This window comes from Lissotriton helveticus, chromosome 12, assembly GCF_964261635.1.
Source record: "Lissotriton helveticus chromosome 12, aLisHel1.1, whole genome shotgun sequence".
NCBI lineage: Eukaryota > Metazoa > Chordata > Amphibia > Caudata > Salamandridae > Lissotriton > Lissotriton helveticus.
Genome location: NC_136073.1, coordinates 832,455,168 through 832,476,865, shown reverse-complemented (window position 1 = coordinate 832,476,865; position 21,698 = coordinate 832,455,168). Strand labels below are relative to the sequence as shown.

Genomic DNA, 21,698 nt, shown 5'->3' with positions numbered 1-21,698 from the left:
GGAGTTGACATCTGGATCAGCATTACTTTAGTCTGTAATGTCTAGTTGTATTGTCTTGTAAAAAACTAAAATATGCTGAAATTCAGTGTTCAGAATTGGTGGTATTATCGCGAGATACTTTATTGGTTGGCGCTGTTGGTTTATTTTATTTATTTATTTATTTTCAGGGTTTTGTATAGCGCGAACATGATCCTTACAGATATCAGAGCGCTTTACATACATATGAAAGGAGGACAAAAGAAAGACAGGCTTAACAAGGGGGTTTGTGCAAAGATGCCAACCATGCATGATAGTAGAGTGTGATTGTGATATTGTGGTCGAATCAGGCACTGAAATACAAGGTGGAGAAACATAGGCAAGTAGTATTTGCATATTTTAAGTTCAAGTGAATTTAGCCATGAGGATCGATTTGACGTCTTTTTTGAAGTATGCAGTGGATGAGATGAGTCTAGTTTCTGGAGGGAGGGCATTCCAGATCCTGGGGGCCATCCCTGAGAAGGAGCGCTTGTACGTTTTTTTCTTGTTGAATCTTTGTGGTTTCAGAAGGAGAGTTTCTGTGCTTCTTGTGGCTCTTGAGCCTCCTGAGATTGTCAATTTCTGAGCAATGTAACTGGGCGAGCTATGATGTAAGGTCTTGTGAGTCAAATTCCTTGAAGCTGAATGGCGATAAAACTGAGGTGCTGATCTTTGGTAAGGACCAGGAGATCTGGTCCAGTGAGTGGTGGCCCCCTTCGTTGGGAGCCTGTCCTATACCATCGCACTCTGCCAGGAATCTTGGTGTTATTTTTGACACCTCGCTGACTATGAACCTCCAGGTAAATAGAACTGTGGCTACCTGCTGGGGAGTTATCAGGATTCTTAGGAGAATCGTCCACTACCTCTCCCCTCAGGCACGGAAGCAGACTGTAGTCGCGTTGGTGTCTTCCCGGCTGGATTACTGCAACGCTCTGAGATTTGTGTTGGACGTCCCCAATTCCTTTTCTGCCACTTTAGCCAGGAAGAATCTCCATTGGCTTCCGATCCAGCACAGAATTCTGTTTAAAATTCTATGTCTGGTTTTTGGAGCACTATTGGCAGGACCTTCGGATGCTTTAGGCTCCCTGCTAACTTGCTATACCCCCAGCAGGAGCCTTCGTTCTTCCAACATGAAGCTTTTGTGTATCAGTCTCTGGGTGACCCACCATCTCCCAAGAAGGAGTTTGGTTGGAGGAAGATCTGAACTTCAGGACGCACGCCAGGAAGACCGCGGGGGTGTGTATTGGTCTGTTGCGGTCAGCTCGCAAGGTGCTACCACTGCTCCCTAATCCATCTAGGAAGCTCTTGATTCGTGGTTTAATCTTGTCGAGGCTTGACTACGGGAATGCGCTGTTTCTCGGTGCTCCCGAAGTGACTTTTAAAACCCTTCAACAGGTGCAGAATGCAGCCGCTAGAGTGCTGATGGAGGTTCCTAGAAGACACTCAGCTGCCCCGGCCCTGAAAACGCTTCACTGGCTCCCCGTTAAAGAGCGGGTGAAATTCAAAGCGTTATGCACGGCTCATAAAATCTTGCATGGTAGGGGCCCCTCTATCCTGTCCATTATGGCACGCTCCTACAAGTCCACACGCCCTCTGCGTTCGGACCAAAGACATCTTCTGCAGTCAGCCAGAGTAAAAAGAGCTCACTCTGGGGCCGGCGTTTTTCAGTGCAAGTGGCGGCACTGTGGAACTCCTTGCCCTTTAAGATTCGTTCAGAGCCCAATATTCTGCACTTTAGGAAACTCCTGAAGACTCATTTGTTTCCGGTGTAGTGACTGAGTCTGAGCTTTCCCTTCTCGTTCTTTACAGCGCCGGGATGCCCCTGGGTAACTGAGCGCGTTATAAATTTTATATAATAATAATAATAATAATAGTATCCCGCGCATCAAGAAAGTCAGATGGGGAGGTAAGGCCTTTGCCACCGTGGCCCCCCGTTTGTGGAATGCTCTCCCCGCTGACATTAAGGCGCAACCCTCGTTGTCCCTTTTTAGAAAAGCACTAAAAACGTGGTGTTTCATCAAGGCCTATCAGTAAGCGGCCGCTGTGGATATTATAGTCATTTGGAATAGGCGCCTTGACGCCCTATGGGCTAAGTAGCGCGATATAAGTCGGGTTTCATTCATTCATTCATAATGCATGCGGTTTTCAGGTGTATTCTGGCTTCGAGCGGTAGCCAGTTAAGAGATTTTAAGTCAGGAGATATGTGTGAGCGTTTTTTTGATCCAGTTATGAGCCTTGCTGCAGCATTGATAGAGGCTCTTAGTGGTGCGGTTGTTGATAGTGGGAGACCGCAGAGGGAGGCACTTCCATAGTCAATCCGAGGGATAACTAGCGCTTGGACTGCAGTTCTAAAGTCGTCAGCTGGGAGGAAGGGTTTCAGCTTTCTCAAGGTATTGATTTGGAAATTAGCTCCCTTGGTTGCATTGCTGATATGTCGTTGCATATTGAGATTGGAGTCAAGGGTGATACCTAAGGATTTTGCTGAGTCTACTATGATAGGTTGGACGTTGAATGCAGTGAGGTGTTTCAACCAATCCTGGACGATGGGGATTTTGGAGGGGGGTGCTATTAGGAGGAATTCTGTTTTCAGAGCATTAAGTTTGAGATGGTTCTCTGCCAACCATCTCTGTTTGTCCTTAAGTGTTGAGTTGAGAAGTTTGAGGTCATCAGGGGATTGTAGTTTGAGGTAGAGTTGGGTATCATCCGCATACATGTGGAATTGCACAATAGAGGCATGAAGCAGTGCGGTGAGAGGCTCCATGACTAGGTTGAACCAGCACTCATTTTTGAAGGACTGGGATTTATTTTTCATCATCACGCTTTGAACTAGAACTTGAGGAAGAAAGTGGGAAATGGGGGAACAAAGAGTAAGGAAAAGTAAAAGAGTTAAACACAGAGAAAGCAGAACCTGCAAGAGCGAGGTACACAACAGGTGGTAGATAGATACACGAGTTAGGACAAGGAATTGGTATTCCGCAGTCCCACCATCTGCATCGGAAGGTGGGCTTCTAAGAAACCAATGGGCGGTGTACTTATTTTGTAGACTTGGGTTTTGAGAGTGCAGCTTTCAAACAGCCTGTCACTTACAATAGATATTGGGGTAGCTTTGGCTCCGCCCCTTTCAACCATTGGCTTTCTTCAACCTGTTTTAGCCATTGGCTTTGGAATTCGGCGATGACATCTTGGTTCAGCGCAGTCGAGTAATCATCACTTTCCTAATGCTGTTGGCTGCTTATGTTATGCCTCTTCCTCCATTTGAGTGCTTGCATTTATCTGCACGAGGCAAAGTGTAGTCTATTCTGTTTGTTCCTGCTGGCCTGTGCCAGGTTGTCCCACTCTACTCCTCTTCTGTCACTCCCAACCCTCCCTCCTGAAGCCCACTGCCTGCCACCCTCAAGTACTTCCTCCTCGCTCCTGGCTCTTTTCTGGGTCTACTGCTTATTCTCCCCATTTTTCACCATCGCATATCACCCGCCTCCACTCCCATCCCCCATTTGCACCCAGGTGCGGCCCGTGCAGGTAAGATCGGTGGGGCCGGGTTGGGGGGATTCGACAGAGGACAACGGGGGAAAATTAAATAAATTATTAATTTTCCCTCGCCGTCAAACTACTTCCCTCCTCCCAACCGGGCAACCCCCCACACCGCCGTTACCTGCACAGACCGCTTCTGTTTGCACCTCTTCTCGTCGCCCTTCAGCCTCTTATATCCCCCACTCATCATCCCTCCTTTTCCTGTGTGCTTGTTGTTCCCCGCCACTCTCACTCTTTCGTATCTCCCCTTTCTCCTTCCTGTACTGTGCACCCCTTGTTCCCCCACCTGCATTTCCCTCCTAGGTATTGCCAGGATTGGATTTTTTTTTCTCATAGAAATCAAAAGTAGTCTACTCTGAAGGCTGCCATGCCTGCAACACGGTCCTCCTTTTGTTTCTATTTCATAAGAAGGTTGGAGGGCAAAGGGGCCTTCATTATAGTCCTTATTTTATATGTAATTGAAACTAAAAAAGGACTATAATAAAAGCTGCCTTCACATCCAACTATTTAAGACTGAAGCATAAAGTGAGATGTGCATTGAGGGCAAGGGAGCCTTCACTGCACAGCTCATTTCATTCCATTTCTGGCTTTACGCGCGTACGCTGCATGCTCTAGCATTTTGAATCCAGACATATTGGCTTGGTCAATGCTTGTTTTTTTTGGTGTTTTTAAATAAACCACTGAGCATGGGTTGAGTGATGGATAAGTGGTTATTACACCTGAAGTGCTTGACTGTTTGAAGAGGGCTAATGCTCATGAATTACCTGTAAATGCAGGCACTGAAGATTGATTTGCCTTAAACTCTGCACAAACACAATGAGCACAGTTCAGCCTGCATGCACACAGGAGAGCCACCCTCAAAACAGCCACTCACCACAGAGCCACTGCTCCAGCTCACACAGGATAGCCACTGCTCCACAAAACTACTCACCAAAGACCCTCCTTCCAATTGGACTGTTATAATCCCCCCCCCTCCCCGCTAGGAAATATTGATACCGTGAGTTGTGACATTTACTGATATAGGTAATTAAGTGTCAATCTGAGTTCTTCACCTCAATATACAGAATGAGGAAATAATTGTGTGTGTTTTGTCATGTTACACGGTTTCACCTGGTGAAAATGGAGCAGGGACAGACCCAGTGGTGAAGTAATTCCCATTTATGTGAGAATCAGGACATCTGAATGAGACCCACATTCTATAAACAAGCTGGGCTCAATTTACAAAGGGCTGGTAACAGGAATCGATCACCCACAAATTTGTTGAACGTGTTGGAAAGGGTTTTCCCAACAGGGAAATATTTGTTTCTGCCAGAGAAAAAAAATATGCATTCGTATCTGCGGGTCTGTCGATTGCGTACATTTCTGCACAGCACCCATGGGCAGGGCCACTGGAGTTATAACATTTTGCAGCTGCAGTATTTTTCACATATTTATGGGGTTGCCACATTTTCCACATAATTCATCATCTGCAGATTTTAGCAAACAAAATGTTGTTTCTAGTTCAAACGGTTCAATGGTTATTAGGAACACAGCGAAATGTGTTGCTGCGCACAGCATGGCCCTGTGGTAAGGTTGAGTGGTCACCTTTCTGTTATTATTTCTATATTTTAATATATGAACCTATGCCCAGACAGTGTTAACAAGTGTTAAAAGGAGAAAATAATAAAGTAATACTATCACAAAATGTGCTGCATTACGCCGCATAATTTGGCTTTTATTTCCACATAATTTTGCCCCCCCCTGCTGCATAGTTCCTATGTCCCTGCCCATGTCAAAGTCACATGACCTCTTAAGTAGTATGCCTGTACACTTGCAACTTATGCACCTTTTCAGGAGTAACTTTCAGAATATTTGTGAATTGGCAAAATCGTAAATAGTAAGTTGAGGCAGAGTCGTAAATATCCGCATGCAGTTTTTTGGTTTATTTGAAAAACATTTTATTAAATAAAACATTGGTTATCATGACAGCGTTTACATAAGCAGGTTACATTCGAACAGGAAGAGTTAGTTGAGTAAGCGATTCGCAATATAGACACATAATCAATCATGACCAATTAGGCAGTGCATCAATTCTCAAGACAGTAGACACATTGTATGGATCCCGTCTAGGTAGACACGTTACCGAGAATAGTGCATGGCTACCCCCCACCGTCCTCATCCTCCGAACTATCGAGATCTTCTTCTGGCAACATTTCACATAAGTCCCCTCTAAAGGTATTCCAAGGAGCCCATATTTTGTTCCACTTACGTGGGCTACCCCTGGTTTCATAGACTGTGCGCTCCGTTACCATGATCAGGTCCATATTCCTACACCACAACGCTAATGTAGAGGGGTCTGCCACGCCCCACCTCTGCGCTATGTCTCTCTTTGCAACCATGAGGCCAAGTGTAATCCGCACGCAGTTTTACTACCTTTTTGCTACTCGGCCCCAGTCATTCTTACCTTTCTTATTTTCAAGGAGAGGCAACACCCTCGTCGTCACCCCTCTATGCTGCCCTTACTTTGTGCATTATGTACTGACTGATGCACAGGCACCACTGAGAGCCTAGCAGAAACGACATTCTTATTGTTTAGCAGCTGTGGCATAACTATTGGTGGTGCAGCAGGTGCAGTGGCACCATGCCCTAAAGCTAGAGGAACCAATTGAATATTTTCCCCCATGTTTTTCTGTCTTGCTCTGGGTCAAAGTCTGATGAGGAAAGATAAGTGCAGGTCCCTAAAAAATGAGTGCCTGTGGGCCCTGCCTGCAACCACCAGCTGAAATTAAGCACTAGCCAACACATTAAAGGGAATTCAATACGCGTTCATATACCTGTCTGAAAGTAACCACGTGCCAAAAAAGAGCATTGCTGGCTCAGGGCCACGAGGAAGTGATATGGTCTAATCAACTTTAAACCAGAAGAACAGAGATCTAATCCTGGTCTCCTATTCACCAAATTGTGTGACTCTAGGCAGATTACACTTTACCACTGTTCCTTACTTTTCAAAACTATGAGTGCTTAAAAACCTGCTAATCATATTATTAGTGTGTCAAACAGAACATTTTACTTATGTGAGGATAAATTCTTTAATACTGGTTGTCTAGGGAAATATCTTGAGTTGAACTCCAAGCAAGGGCTGCATTCAGGGGAGGTGTTTGGGGTGTTACACCCCCTATTAAATGTTTTTTCTGCTAAATAGTTGGGTACAGGAGCTTTTAGTCGGGTATGATCCATTTTGAAAGTCTTCAACAATGTTGGTTATTTTACAAAATATTGTGTTTTCTCTCACTTAGTACTCCTACCAATCCACATTGGCCTCCCTTTCCATCGCCCCGTTAGCCCCTTCTTCTCATGCGCCCTGCTTGTCGTATATTAAATTTTAAGATTATATGCCAGCGCTATTGTTAGAAAATCTGAAACTTCCCCTCCCCCACTAATCTTAATGACTAAGCTACTCCCCTGGCTGAATTATTTCACCAATAATTCAGAGTGAGTAGGAAGGGAGTGCACATCTGGATACTACTCACAAGCACATTAGTGTAACAAGTTCAGCACTTGCACCTCTGGTATTACATGACATTTAACCCGTTTACTGCTTCGAACGTTCGGCGCCAGTGCGGAACGTTCGAAGAAACGGGTGCGGCCGCGTCGGCCGTTGCACGTGCGCAGCACCAGGGAGGTGGCTCGCGCGACGTCCAACGGCCGATGGCAGCAGCGATAGGGTTAATACCAAATTGGATATTGTGAACTTTGAACGCAGCGGAGGCCAAGGAAATTATTTTGTTGTTGACATTTTGGCCCTTTTTACAAGCCCTGGCTCTGCTCTAAACTCGATTCCAAGTAAGGCGGCGAGTGCCCCTTAGCTATGGCATACATGCTGTTTGGTCATGGCAAGTTGTGTAACCCAACTGTACTCCCACAGGTTTTTGCAGGTAAGATCTGCTAGTAACTTGTTAGCAAAGAACACAAGATTTCCTATTTGTAAATTCTGGAGCACAGACTGCAAATGTGCAATTACAGAACCGACCAACCCATCTGAACTGAAATATGAGTTTGCACATGATAGAATTAGTGCTTTTGTAATAAAACAGGGATTTTGTAGCACTACATCTTAAAATATTTTTGCCTTTGTGTTCTAAATTGTTAGCCACATGACCTGTGAGACAGTGCTTAAAATAATACACTTATAAAACAGTAATAATTAAAAAACGTAAATGAATTATGGGAAAGTACAGGAAAATTGTAAACTTTCCCAAAACATCAATATTGGGGGGTGGGTGGGATATTTCAGAAGTAGTGTTGTGATGAACACCAATGAAGTGCTTACAAAATGTTCACCTGCCTCCATTTTGTCTATCACTGTACTGCCTGAATGTGGCTATCCGCGGTCCCCGCAGGGGGCCATTCCAAATGGCCAGCCCTTTAGTGGCATTTGGGCACAAATGCCACCCTACTGGCTAAGGGATGGACTCGGGAAGGAGTCCTTCGCCTTGGCGCACTAGGTACGTCACTTCCGGCGCACAGAGGTCGGGGGAGGGTACTTATACCTCCCCCCACCTCTCTGGCGTCCTCTTTGCACCAGACACGCCGTCTCCCACCCTACCGCTTACCCGGCCTGGGGTTGGCAGGCAATGTACGTAGAACGTTGTAATGTTTTCTTTTTTCTGTTGCAGGCGGAGTTACAGGGCGATCTGGAAGCAGACGGGTACAGTAAGGGTACCTCTGCGGCAGACAGGTACAGTAAGGGTACCTTTGCGCGGCACAGTAGGGGTGCCACAGCCAAAGACCATGAGCCTCAGGGCAGGTTCCTGGAAAACTGCTATGGCGCCCCGTTAGTCCTTCGGGCGGTTGGGGGCCTGACCAACCGGGCGTTTGCCCTGCTACTCTCTGCCCCGAAAAGGGCGTGAGTAATAAGAGACCAACGTGTCACGTGATACGGAAGAGGCTCACTAAAGGTGTAGCCCTGTCTGGGTGTCCCACAGTGCTGGCTCACCAGGCGGGCGGGGGCAGCATAGGTATGTACAGATGCCTGCCCTTGGATCGCCAGTAAGATAACCCACCATATTGCATACTTTTGTATGGAATAAACCTGCAGCAATATTTTCCCAGAACAAATGTTGTCTTGTGTATTTATTTATTCTTGCATGCTCAGACTGTGGGTTGGGGACGTTGCCGATAATGGCACTAATCCTTTTATTCGCAGAGAGTTGTTCCTCGCATAAATAAGTAACTATGCCAAATATTAGGAGACAGTTCCAGTTCTGGGAAGCTGCATTAGCCAATCCCCAGACGTGGCTCCGGCTGGTGCCGCGTGTTCCCTCTTTGCTATCAGTAGTGACTTGCGTTAAGGCTCCGGAGATATCCGCATTAATGCTTCAGGGATGACGGCTCGTGCGAGCGGCCGACCTCCCGCCCTAGGATCGTAAATGTCGAAAAAGCCGCTTGAAATGTTCCATGTCCTGGATTGAATCTCGCGTTTGCAATTTCCTGTGAGATAAAGCACAATGTGAAACAGACGAGCGCTAGGCGGTGGTAAATGGAAGTTTGGGGCTATCGGGGGTGACGCACAGGGACAGAGCTTAATTTGTTAAAACAAAAAGTGCAGGGCCCAATATTTGTCCATTAAGCCCACTAGAGGTAGCTTGTCTCACGTGACACAAAATGGCGTCCCTCACCCCTTCCGCAGAATGTAATGAGGGGTCCCTGAGTATCTCATCGTACCTCACAGATACTCAATGGCTATGGTCTGATTGGGTGCCCCCTGAGGGAGCTAGGGGACCCCAGAAAGGGTGAGCCCCCTGCTGCGCTGCAGGGGCTTGTGTTACACCCCTGGCTTGTCTTGATTCCTCATGTCTCTTTCTTAGCCACACTACACTTCCTGTCTCGTTATCTCACTCATACATGTTCTTTTCCATTCCCTCTTACCCCCATTGTCACTCTTTTCCTCCTATCTTTTACTTCCCGCTTCTTTCTCTCTTTTCTGCCTTTCCCTGTCTCTATTGTTGCTCTGAGTAAACGTCTGGTGATGCAAAATATGTCCCTATCCCTAAAAGTGTGTGCCCACCACCTGCAAGCACTGGCACAAATTAAGCACACCTCAGGGCAAGGCCTGACAGTGTCCTGTGACAATATCACAGTTTATGGCTGGAATTGTTCACTCTAATAGCCACAACACTCAAAAAGTCTTAAAAAACTCTCACCCAAACGGTTCACCTAGGCGGTAATTCTGGGGTGACTCTACTCTCCCCATAAAGATTTGGGGTGTGCAAAGTTTTCAATGTTTTTTTTGTTAAGTTTGGTGGAAATCTTTGCATCTTATGGAAGGCAGATTTTTTTTTTATTTGCCACGTGCTAAAAATGTGATTTTTGAAACAATTTATGATATAGATATCCTTATTTAATATTTAAAAGGTTTCTGCTCTGTGCCGGAAATCAAGGGGATCCAGCCATTTCCTTGATCCCACAGGTTTTTGGAGGTGAATTTACCCTGGCCAAGTGAAATGTGCTGACTGTGCCATGTACAATGTGCAGACACCAGAAAAATTCTGTGACATCTGCAGTTTGCGTGCTTTGTGTTCAGAGCAGCAACCTTCAGGACATGATGGAGCGGGTAAGCAAGGCTTCTTGTCTGCTTCAGTTGAATCCAACACAAATGCCTCACTTAAAGGGCCACCCTTTGTTCGGTTCTCTTCCTGGCTGTGAGCTACCTGGAGTAATAGCACCTTGATGATTAACACCCCCAAGGAAACAGAGCTTGTCACTTCTCAAGTGCTTAAGAGATAAACTAAGATTTGGAGGCAGTTTTTTGGCTTTGCAAGCTCAATCTGTTAGAGACAAGTATGATCTGGAAGAAGTGCGTAATTATACTTACTAAAAAAAGAAACCACTTTTAGGAACTTATGGATCTGAAAAGATTTACAGAAAACTATAAGGTTATAAACCTATGCCTTGCAGTTTTTAGGCAGTTCCTTGAAACCAGTTCTTACTGAGCTATATTGCAAGGATTGTAATTTGTGACCAGGAGGTAACACAAGGATCTCTGTAATAAAACTAAAAGTAGTTACTCACGGTACCTCCGACATTAAATAGAAATTGTAACCTCCATATCGCACGGTGTGCACCCCATACTATTTTGTGTTGAGTCAAACATGCCACTCAACTGCACACCAATCACTCTAGCCAGAGCATCAACTATTGGATGGATCCTACCTTTAAGATACCGCGGAAATTGCTGCTAAACAAAAATCTCTCCAGCCGGAGTCTTGACCCAATACAATATCTTAAAATGGAATATGTTTGTGACCAATTAGCTGGCCCATAACAGATTTCTACCTCATTTGCCCTTGTTTCAGGTAGTTTTAATACATTTGATGTATAAAGTGAACGTCAGGCTAGCACTTCATGAGTCCGACCACCCCTTTGGAAGATGCCTCAAAGGTAGCACATATGCTTGACCTGGACTGGCATGGTAAAGCCGCAAAAGAGGTGTATCAGAGTCGGGGATGCCCACGGACGTGGGAAAAAGTTTGGGGTCTAGGGTGGCATATAGGGGCCATTGAATGCATACCCTAGGGAGTTTGCGGATGTGCTTTTACAGAGACTTTTTGGGATTAATGAACAATGTAAAGATGAACACATTGAATGGAAAGATGCCTTGGTTACTTATTTGATGTTACCGGACATTGTAAGTGTGGTATTCTTATTTCTGTGCCTTCTGCTGTAAACTCCAATTACGAATCTGTCCAAGTATGCTGAGCAAATATTAAATACATTTTTTTTTTAAAGTAGCACATGTGCCAAAATTGTGTAAAAGGCAGTTTTAATGAGATATGGCATAGATGTCACACTATATTGCACTCTGGGGTGATGGTCATAAATAAACTATATTAATCTGCATTGTTTTGTTAGTGTTACTACTCTAACCCAAATCATCCCTACCCTCAACTCTACAAACTAACCTTGATCTCTTGCCCACCCCCTCCTCCGCCTCTCACCTCGGAGTCCTCATCACTTCTTACTTTGGCCTCATGGTACCTTCATCGTCTAACTGGCCTGTAGCAATCCTAATCCACTGTATAACCAGTACTTCCTAAAATATGGCTAACTATTTACTTAGGGCCTGATTCCGACCTTGGCGCTGTGGTGTCGGGTTCGCCATGCTGCTGTACCGCCAAAGCCGTGGTCAAAACGCCTGCCAGATTAGGAGTTTCCACCTGTCTGGCGGGCTTTTTTTAATGTCACCACGGCGGTGCCCTGAAAATGGACACTGCAACGGGAACGCCAAAAACAGTTCCTGCATGGCATGGACAAAAAAGTCCATACCCTGTAGGAACTGTTGTGCATCCACACGTGAGGAGACATCGGGGGCCCTATAGGGCCCCTTTTGTTTCCTCTCTGCCATGGTGTTCATGGAGGAGGAACCTCTAGGATACCGCAGGCAGAGAGGTAACTCGTGATATAATTGGGATCACAGCGGTAGCGCCAGGCATAGTGCTGCCTTCTGACTGCCGCAACACTGCGAGGGAACGGAGATTTCCTTGTGGCTGCAGCGAGCTGTTTTGGCCTGACTGCCCGAATCTTAATAGGGCGGTCGTTAGACCGCCAACCCTGCGTCCCCACGAGTCTGGTGATCCGTGGACCGCCAGACTCGTAACCGGGCTGTAAGTCTCTCAAACTGAAACTGGGCAACCCTCATCACTCATAAGAACCTTTGTTCAGGCATCTAAAGTTAAAAAGTAACAATTCAAAAAATTCTACAACTCTACGGTGGTGAGTTTATGGTTGGCATGGCCCACCAGCAATAGTTAGACCATGTGTTCTAGAATTAGTCGCTTATTGTGCCATCCATCCCACTAAAGGAATGACCTGATAACTCACCTTCTTATTCCTTCTGTTATGAAATGGGGTGGGATGGTTGATGTTCGGTGAGTGGACAAAAGTGGAAGAGCGAATCAGAGACAATCAAAATTTCGCCCAGACCTACTTCCCCGTTACCAGCCATCTTATGCGGGGCTGATGGTCCTCCACCACCTCGCCGCTCAATGAGATACCTGTTTGTGTACTAGTTAGTTTATAATAGCATCTGGTTTTGTCCTTTAGGGCTACTTACACATTTATGCTGCAGTATGCAGCTCTTGTGGAATTCTTTGTAAGTGCTATGATTAAACCAATCAGACTGCTGTTCCTGGAAAGTTTAGCGCACCGTCATCTCTTGTTAGTTTTAGTTTATGGCTGTTTGTGCCCATTTCCAATCTTCAATTATTAAGCTTTGTTGGAAATTAAGACTATTCTAATTAACCGTAACAACTTTTCATCTAAGCTAAATAAATATCTCTTGCTATGACTTCCTACAACAGCACCGGCTTTAGGGAGATATTGTCTGGGTTATTATGGTGATTGACTCTTTTGTTGTGCTTATTAAAGTGCATATTAAAGACGATACTACATTAATTTATCATAATCGTAAAGGTGCAGAGTGCAATTGGGTAAGTATGCACATATGAATTAAAAATCACATATTTGATCCAATCTTTGTCCATGATATTAGAACACTATTTCCAATTTGGACCAAATTTCCATTACGCCGGGCGAAATTTCTGTTACTCAGGCGTTTTCCAGCACAATTTCAGTAATTTCGCATTACACTTTAAATGCGAAATCCCAGAAACAACACTATTATGGCACGTTGCATAATTATTTGCTATTTATTTAGTAAGAGCATACGAGAGCGATGCACCGGAAACAGCAACAAGCGGAGCGGCTGCTTGAATTTTTTGAACTATTTTTCCAAGCGAAATGAATCTTGGGATCCACAACAAATACGAGGCCAATTTTTGGGTAAAAATATATAACGCCACATGATGGTTTTGCATTTCTTCTAATGCACAACTTCACATATTTTTCACAAAATTTCTTGAAATTATGCAAATGGTAATTATACATATTTCGCACATCCTTAATTTCGGTATGCTCTGCCACTGCTTTGAATCAAGAAAACACACACCAAAGCCAACCATTGGCTCATTTGAACCTGGGTACTCACAAAAAATAAGAGCATTTGTTATTTGTCCACTGACTACTGACTCAGGCCAGTATGCGTGATTGATTGGTAATGTCTCAGCTATAGACCAAGGGCCATATGTATCATTCCAAATTGTGATCGCAATTTGGCTCAGTGGTATGTATGAAAGCAAACCTGCCTAGCAAAATAAGGAATCACAAAATTTGTGATTCCTTATTTTGCGATTGCATTTAAGGAATCGCAAATTGCTATTCCTTAAATGCAATGTAAGAAGCACAGAAAAAGTGCAATTTGGCCTTAAGGAATTGCAAATTACCACCAACTTCAAGTTGGAGGTAATTTGCGATTTCTTTGAAAAATGCACTTTTCTGCATTTTTCAAAGTGCCATGTGGCCCACATACATGCCCTTAGAGCATGTATGTGTGCTACGTGTGCACACATGCACATTTCAGGGGTGCAACAGGGTGTCCTTTTGACACCCTGGCACCCTTGAAATTGCATTCTCAATTTGAGATTCTCTAATTGAGAATCGCAAATTGAGAATGTATGCCCATTCATTCCTATGCGCTTCTAGGCCCATAGGAATGAATGGGGAGGTATTCCTTAATTGCGAATTGCAATTTGCAATTCGTAACTAATTAATTACCCTAAATTATTTGCAAATCCTACATACATAGCATTTTGCAATTCTCAAAAAGCGATTCTCTAAAAATCGCTATTTGAGAATCGCAAAACCTAAGTTTCATACATATGGCCCCAAGTATCCAAATAAGTACTGAACATTTGTATGTGAATGAATTCTTGGCAACTACTAGTTCAATTTTTCTACCTGTGTCTTAGACAGATTGGGAGATAGACCTTGCACACAAATGTTCAAGTGGAACTTGCACAGATGACTTAGGATAATTTTATTGCCGCTGTGTGCACAATTTGCGCAAGTGAGTTATCGCTCCTCTGGCCTAGTCAATGTTCATATGCTCACCACTTCCCTCCATAGGACAGAAAATGCGTCAGTGTACTCTCTGAGCTCCTGCCGTGCTTAGGGGGAAATTAATATCTCATCATTGGAGTTAAGATATAGTTCAAGCTGCACGTTTACTGATGTGGCCACCATTGGGGAACCATTGCCAACTTTGGTGTAGTATTCTGGGGGGAACATTTTTCGAAAAAATTCAAAAAATTAGCAGAATCTCTTTTTTTTTGGTTTGTTTGTGGAATGGATTCAAGTAAAAAAGAGCCAAAATCTGCTTTGTAAGCTTTTTAGAAGAAATAACATATGTTATTTTTGCTCAACACTGGATAATACCCTTGTTCAAGCTACTCAGTTTAGGGCGGTACAGGTTGCCTATTATTCTGAATCGCTTCCCAACGGTGAACCGCAAGGGTCTTATCCATTCTCTTGAAAGAGGACACTGGACACTGGAAATTACTGAAAAAGTGTTGTTCAACAATCATCTGACTGCCGTCAACCAATCAAAAGGGGTTTCTGTGGTCAGACCCTTTTGGTTGGCTGTGAGAACCCATTCCCAATTGACCTGTCCCTCCTTTTCATGACAAGGTGGATGTACATGTGACATTCACAACACAAGATGCACTGCAAAAAACACTGACAATGTGGTTGCAATGGAAGTATAACAATGCAGGTACTCACAACCTTTGAGTACCTGCAAAAGAAAGTCTGTTATGCTCTCAATAAAAGTATTTCACTCCTGTTGAAAAGTGCTTGTACTTTCTCTGTTTAAAATGAGAAAAGTGCAGGTACTCTGTACCCATTAGCGACTGTCCAATTAAAGTTCTAGATGAGCCAGTAATCCTGCAGCAGTTTCTGGATCATTGTGGATTGCCACCAGAACTTTAGTTCGAGCTAAAGGAAGAAATGGATTCTAGAAAAGACCGATTTGCCTTGATCTCTGCTTCTGCATGCCAAGAACTGAAAAAAGTAATCAGGCACCTCGAGCAGAAGAACCATGACGGTCTTGAATGTTGACCATGTTTGAAAAAATAACATAGAACAATGTCAGAGACTCAGGAAAATTGACTTTGTATCTTATCACCAAGGAGTGGCCTGGTGCGGGAAGAGGTATCCACCGGTATTTGGTGATTAAATGGGATGCCCTTTGGTCTGTATGGCATTGAAAAAACTTGTGAATCGTATTAGTAGCACACTGTAATTATTGTTTTAAAACATAAGGATTGGTTAGTAATACAGCGATGTGATTGGGTGGTCAATTGCGGGGAGTGCTCTGATTTGCTGCCATTGCAGAGCAACATGACCCAGGAAGGCAATAGCAGCTGCCTTTAAAGAATAAGGCTCCTCCATCCCCAAGAAGGCTTATCTAGAGCCTCGGGACCATGATGATCAATCACTCTAACCTGCGAATAGGGAACCCAACACCAGTACATTTTAGACTTACACAAGGAGCTCTGACGCTCCTGGCACTATTGTACTGTGCTAGGATTGTCCCTTTTCCATGTCTACCCGGGGAGGATGAGTTGCCAGGCTCGGGCTATTGAGATCGGAAGTAGGCAGAGTGCTGATGAGTTGCCTTTGTAAAGTTATACATATGTGGTGTTAAAAGCATTACTTTAATTGTGCTTGTTAAGGGTTATAGTGTATTTGAAAAGGGGGGGCCCTCGGCCCCCCGCACGCATGGCGGCGCGGCGACCGTTTCCCCCCTTTCCCCTTTGGTGTCTCTCGGTGGTGGGGGCGGGCCCTTGTGGGCGCGACCCACCACCGATTGGCCGGCGGCCTCCCTGACCCGGATACCAGGTAGAAGGTCCGGGTCAGGGGGGGCGGGCTACAGGAGGGGCGGGCCGGGGGGCGTTGCCCCCCCGCCTGGCCCCTTGGGAATAAAGAGGTGGGGAGCGCCCAGGAGACCCCCTTGTACCTGGACGCTCCCTCACAGCACGGTGTGCCCCGCGCTCGGGGCTTCTTTGTTTTCCCACCCACCATCCCTTGGAACAAAAAGTCTTGTGGCATTTATTATGTCTGGTTTCATTGTAATTTTGCGAGGGTACTGTCCACATGTCTTACATGGTAGTAGAACTGGATCTGTTTGGTATATTTTGATGATGCGTTTTTTGGTTTAGGAATTTTTTCCCTTTTAGCAAACTGTGTGTGAAGTACTTTTGCTTTGATGCCAAGTGTCTTTAGGCCTTTTTTCCCTTTGTAGATGTACGGTGATGCTGTTATTTATTAGCCAGTGTAGCTGTCCTTTAGAATTTTTTTCCATAGGTCGTCGTATTTATTAGGTATGGGGCATGCGGTAAGGTCATTATCGGTGAGCACATATTTGAGGTCTGAGGGGGCGGGCATCATCCTATGGAGGTTCCCGCCCAGGGGGAGGGGCCTGCGGGCCACTCCTAGAACTCCAGGGGCAAGGTAATTGATGCTGCAAAGGAGCGCGGGTAGGAGTAGTTCACGCTTTCCTTAGGCTGGTAGCCACCCCGCGCGCGTATACTCATGACGTCACCGGATGGCGCAGAGTAAGGGCCCTCCTTTAGTGGGTAAATGGAGTTCAGGGCGTAGACCGGGCAATTCCCGGGGTACCACTGCGCATGCGCACGTCTCTAGGAGAGGCGCAGCTTGTAGGACCTGACACCGGTAGTGACCTTGCCATATGGCCAGAAATGTACAAAAATCAAGATGAGGATGTTAGACTCGGTTAGGAAACAACATGTATTAGAGTTTTGTTAAGGTCAGCCTCTCAAACTTGTTGACAAAATTTGTATCTAATGTCCTGCTGATTTTTGTATAATTGTTGACCATGCAATTAAAACCTTTTTTTTAATTTCATATCTTAATAAATACGGCCGGGCGACTAGCGCCCGCCTTCCAAAAAGTAAAGAAGTCTCGTGTCCACGTTTCTGGGTGTTGGGTGCCGGTTTGGGGGGGGGCGGCAGCTAGTCGCTGACCATGTGACTAAGGCCCTGAAACATCCTCAGGGAGGCAGGTAGATGCTAGAGGTGGGCGGCGGGGGCAAACTCCACTACGCAACAGAATCGGAGTTTTTTGCCGAACTCCACGCTCCCAGTTGCAAAATTCCGCAAACTCCTCCCACGGAGCGGAGTTAACCGCCCACCCCTACTTATAATGAGAGGCGGGGATGTTCCAGAATGTTTGATACTCATGGCATCAGGTCAGTTTCATCTGAAGGGTTTAAAATGTAGATCTTCAAACTGGACTGAGGTTTAAGATAGCACTTTAAGGAGCTTCTCAGGAGAAATTGTGAGAGAAGACAAGATGGCTGTCTAGATTACATTTAAAGAGAGGCACCATATTGCCGTTACAAACAAAATAGTCCTATCCTGCCTTGGGGATATGGGGTTCAGTGCACTTGAGTCAGCAACATTGTTACACTGCCCTTGGTTTGAATATAAAACGGGGTCAAGCACTTTCTGTCTTAAATGTTTGCTAGTACATACCTGCTTCAGATGATCCATTAAGCACTTTCCATTTTTAACCTGTTAACTGATTGTTAAGACTGAGATTAAAGTCTTGTGGGAACAAATTGATAGCGCATGCTTTCATCCGGCTGAGGTTGGTTTAACTGGGAGAGGGGTTGCCCTAACGGCTAAGGCGCTCGACCTCGGACCTGGGGAACTTGGTTCGAGTCTCGGTAACAACCCTTTGATTGTGGGCAAATCACTTAATCTCCCCATGCCTAAAAAATGAAAGTGTGTCCTCATGTAACGTAACTGGTGCTATGTAAAGCGCTCTGATAACTGGTTCGGTTCTAGTTCGCGCTATATAAAACTCTACAAAAAAAAAAAAACTGCTGGGGAGGACTATTTCCAGGAAACTGTCTTTTGGAGTCCTGTGGTATAAAGAATTGATATAGAAGAGGTTTTTGTATTTCGTTCGCGAGGGGCATTTGTGTATTCCCTGAGACATGTTTTTAATGAAACATATTGCGTTTCATCAGCTCATATTTTCGCTTTACGTTCTCGCCTACAGAGAGCTTTCTGTAGTTGAAGACAAATTGAGTATCCTATATACTTCATGATTGGCTGGCATACTTATCTATCTTGGTCATAATTTACTGTTCTTTATTCAATGGCTTTCCTTCTTGTCCCAGTCCTTGAGTATTCCTGCCTTACCACTGGTTAAATTGAATGGCTAGTATCATTGCAATGCTCACATCAGTGCACAATTTTCTAATTTGGGTTTTAGCACTCCATGGGTACCCATGGCTTTTCTCTTCGTCCACCAACCTATCCTCTCGCTTCCCTGCCACTTCAATGTCCATACACTCTCTTCCTACTTCCCATCACCCCCTGTGCCACTCATCCTTGCTATCCAGTCTCTCACCTTCCTGACACCTGCTTTTTTTTTAATTTTTAGTTTTTGCGAGGAGTTGTCATATTGACACTGTTATAGAGTCATTCACTTCAGTCTATTGGCGTAGCAATAGGACCATCAGCCATCTTGGAATGGTAAATTAATAATAAATGAATAAAGTATTAAATAAAATACCAAGACAGCCACCCGTGCAATAACACACTTATACACAAATGGGCCACCATCTTAGAATGCTTTTTCTTTATCAGAAAATCTATTTTCAGATGACCAGATGTATAAATGAGTGCGCATTTGTGAACAGGTATTTTGAAAATGTTTTTCTCATAAAGTATAAGAGGAATTAGTCCAAGGTGGGCACCCATGTGTGTGCATGCATAGTGATGCATGTCAAAGTAAAAACACATTGGAAAAACCAATCGCTCTGCGCCTAGATTATGACGGGTGACACAGATTGGCTTTGCCAATGCTTATTTCTGTTTATATTAATTGAGTGGTACACTCAGGGCCAGTGAAGCCAATTGGTGTGTCGGAAATAGGGGGGTTCTCGACGCTCCTTAGAAGATCGATTGTCCTCGTCCCTATGTCTACTAGGAGACAACGCGGAAAAATGTCTCTTAAAAGGCGCCAAAAAACCCTTGCGGTCGCCCTTGTTCCCTTTACACAAGGGAAAGAAATGCGGAAAATGCCCAGCCTAAAAATCCTTAATTCCGGGCTACAATGGGTAAAAATCACCCCAAACATCTAGTTTATGGAAAAAAATGACCATCACTTTACACCATTTCTGTACTGAGGAGTCGAATTTGCTTTAGAGCATGGATGTCACCCCATGCTCTTAGATTAGCATCTTCCTCCCCCAGAGGCCAATGCAAAGCGTGCAGGCCACATATGGCCTCACAACATTTCCCTTGCATTAGCTGTGCCTGTGGCGTTTTTAATTTCAGGCATTTTTATGGCCTCGTTTTTATTGCTGGTTATCTCATAGGCGATTGCTCTTCATCTGGCTTCGCTTAATTCCCTTTCGTTTTTTTGTGAACTTTCTTACATTGGCATCCGGGATGAATGTTTTATGGTGGCGTGCCTTGAAGTCCCCTACTTGAGGAAGATTAGTTTGCACTCAAAATATGTGAAATAAAAAAAAAATAACTGCCTTCAGTAAGCCTGCACCCCTGTCCGCCGCTGTGAATGTCTAATCTGGTTCCAGATCCCACCCTCTCGCAGGAACCCAGTTTGGTTTAGGTTTTAATAGATTTAGATTGCAACCTTCAGCTAAATTTAGCTAAATTCTCCACAGATGACTAAATCGCCCTGGTTGGCCTCTCAGATCTTCTCAATAACTTCCAAGCTGGTGTTTTAAGTATCTCCACCCATCTCCCCTAAAAAGTACTATGTCTATCAAAAAAGAAATAATAGTTTCACATGCTAAAAATGCACCTATGGCTTTGTTAATGGCAGAGACGAGCTAAGTAATAATGGAATGGAATGTTACATAGAGAAGCTGATTCAAGCATTCTATCGCCTGGCATGTCATAACTCAATAGCGTAACAGGTCCCTTCTCTTCAGTGCACTCTCGGCTGTCTTCAAAGCTAGCTACATAACACAATTCTTTAATATAAACATTTTTGCAAAATCACTGCAACTATCAACTTGTCGACAGCCACCAACTCATGGAGACATCACAAAAAAATCAACAATGGCTAGACCATGCCTACCATGCATCTGCCAATCTTTTTGACTCTAACCATATTAACTTACGTCATTTCTATTCTACTACACTAACAACTCTCGAAGGAAAATGTAAATGTTTTAATGAGATTGTTTGTTTTATCACAAAATGCATATGTGGCGTACTGTGGGAGCCCAACACTTTGCGGGCACCCCATCCCCCGTTGCTGGCTAACCCTGTGAGCACCCAACCCCACCTCCCACCTCCCACTCCCCACTCCCCTCCCCCCTGGTTGCGGGCCACTGCCATGGGATTGGCATAGTAAGGCATGGTAATACAATTCTTTTTTTTTAAAACAAACTTGAAATTCCCTGAAAAAAACAAAGGTGCACATTCAGTATGCACTGCTTATGACCTCAAAGATTACATCACTCATGACATTTTCTATGGCATAATTAATAGCATCACTAATGACATCTGAAATGACATCATTGATGACTACACCTTGCACGGCTGGGGGCACGAGTTAGAGCTTCTTCAGTTAACTATAACTGGTGAATTTCATCTTATTTTTTAGTTTAAACGTTGTGTATAATCTCACCTAACTATATAGTCACTTTAAATTCATTTTTTTCCAGTGAATTTCTACATTTTTTTATATGTAATGTAAGATATTATTACCATACCTAACTATAACATCACAGTAACCTCTGTGGTTAAACAAAATATATATATGTATGCATAAGTGTGTGTGTGTGTGTGCAGATTAGCTCATTTATGTGTATGGCAGCACATATGTGCACTGGTGATACAGTGAGGTATGCTAGAAATGGCAATGTTGTTCGAGAACTCCGAACAATTCTCTGCAGTGAGAGCTGTGGTCTAAGAGTCTATTCCACTGTGTGGCCATTACATGCCAATGGCCAGCTGGATGTATTTTCATTTAAAAACAGTCTCAGGAATTGTTGAAAGTTTTGGCCAGTTCATCAATGCATTACATCAAAAACAGAGACGAAAACTGGGTTTGACATTGGGAAAATATCATTCTGCGGTTTCCATCTTGTAATGTATTTCTGGTGAAAAAACCCACAATTATTCTGAATTTAGAGTGATTTTGAGATGCAGGTTGTATCTCACTTATGCAGATTAAGAGACAAGTTAGTAAGAGGATGTACTTTAAAT

General features: G+C 44.3%; 1 long non-coding RNA gene across 3 annotated transcripts in view; it reads left to right on the top strand.

Annotated features, from left to right (window-relative positions):
* LOC144798474 (uncharacterized) overlaps positions 1-21,698 on the top strand; it is a 281,744-nt gene that overhangs the window by 102,661 nt on the left and 157,385 nt on the right. The window lies entirely within an intron of this gene.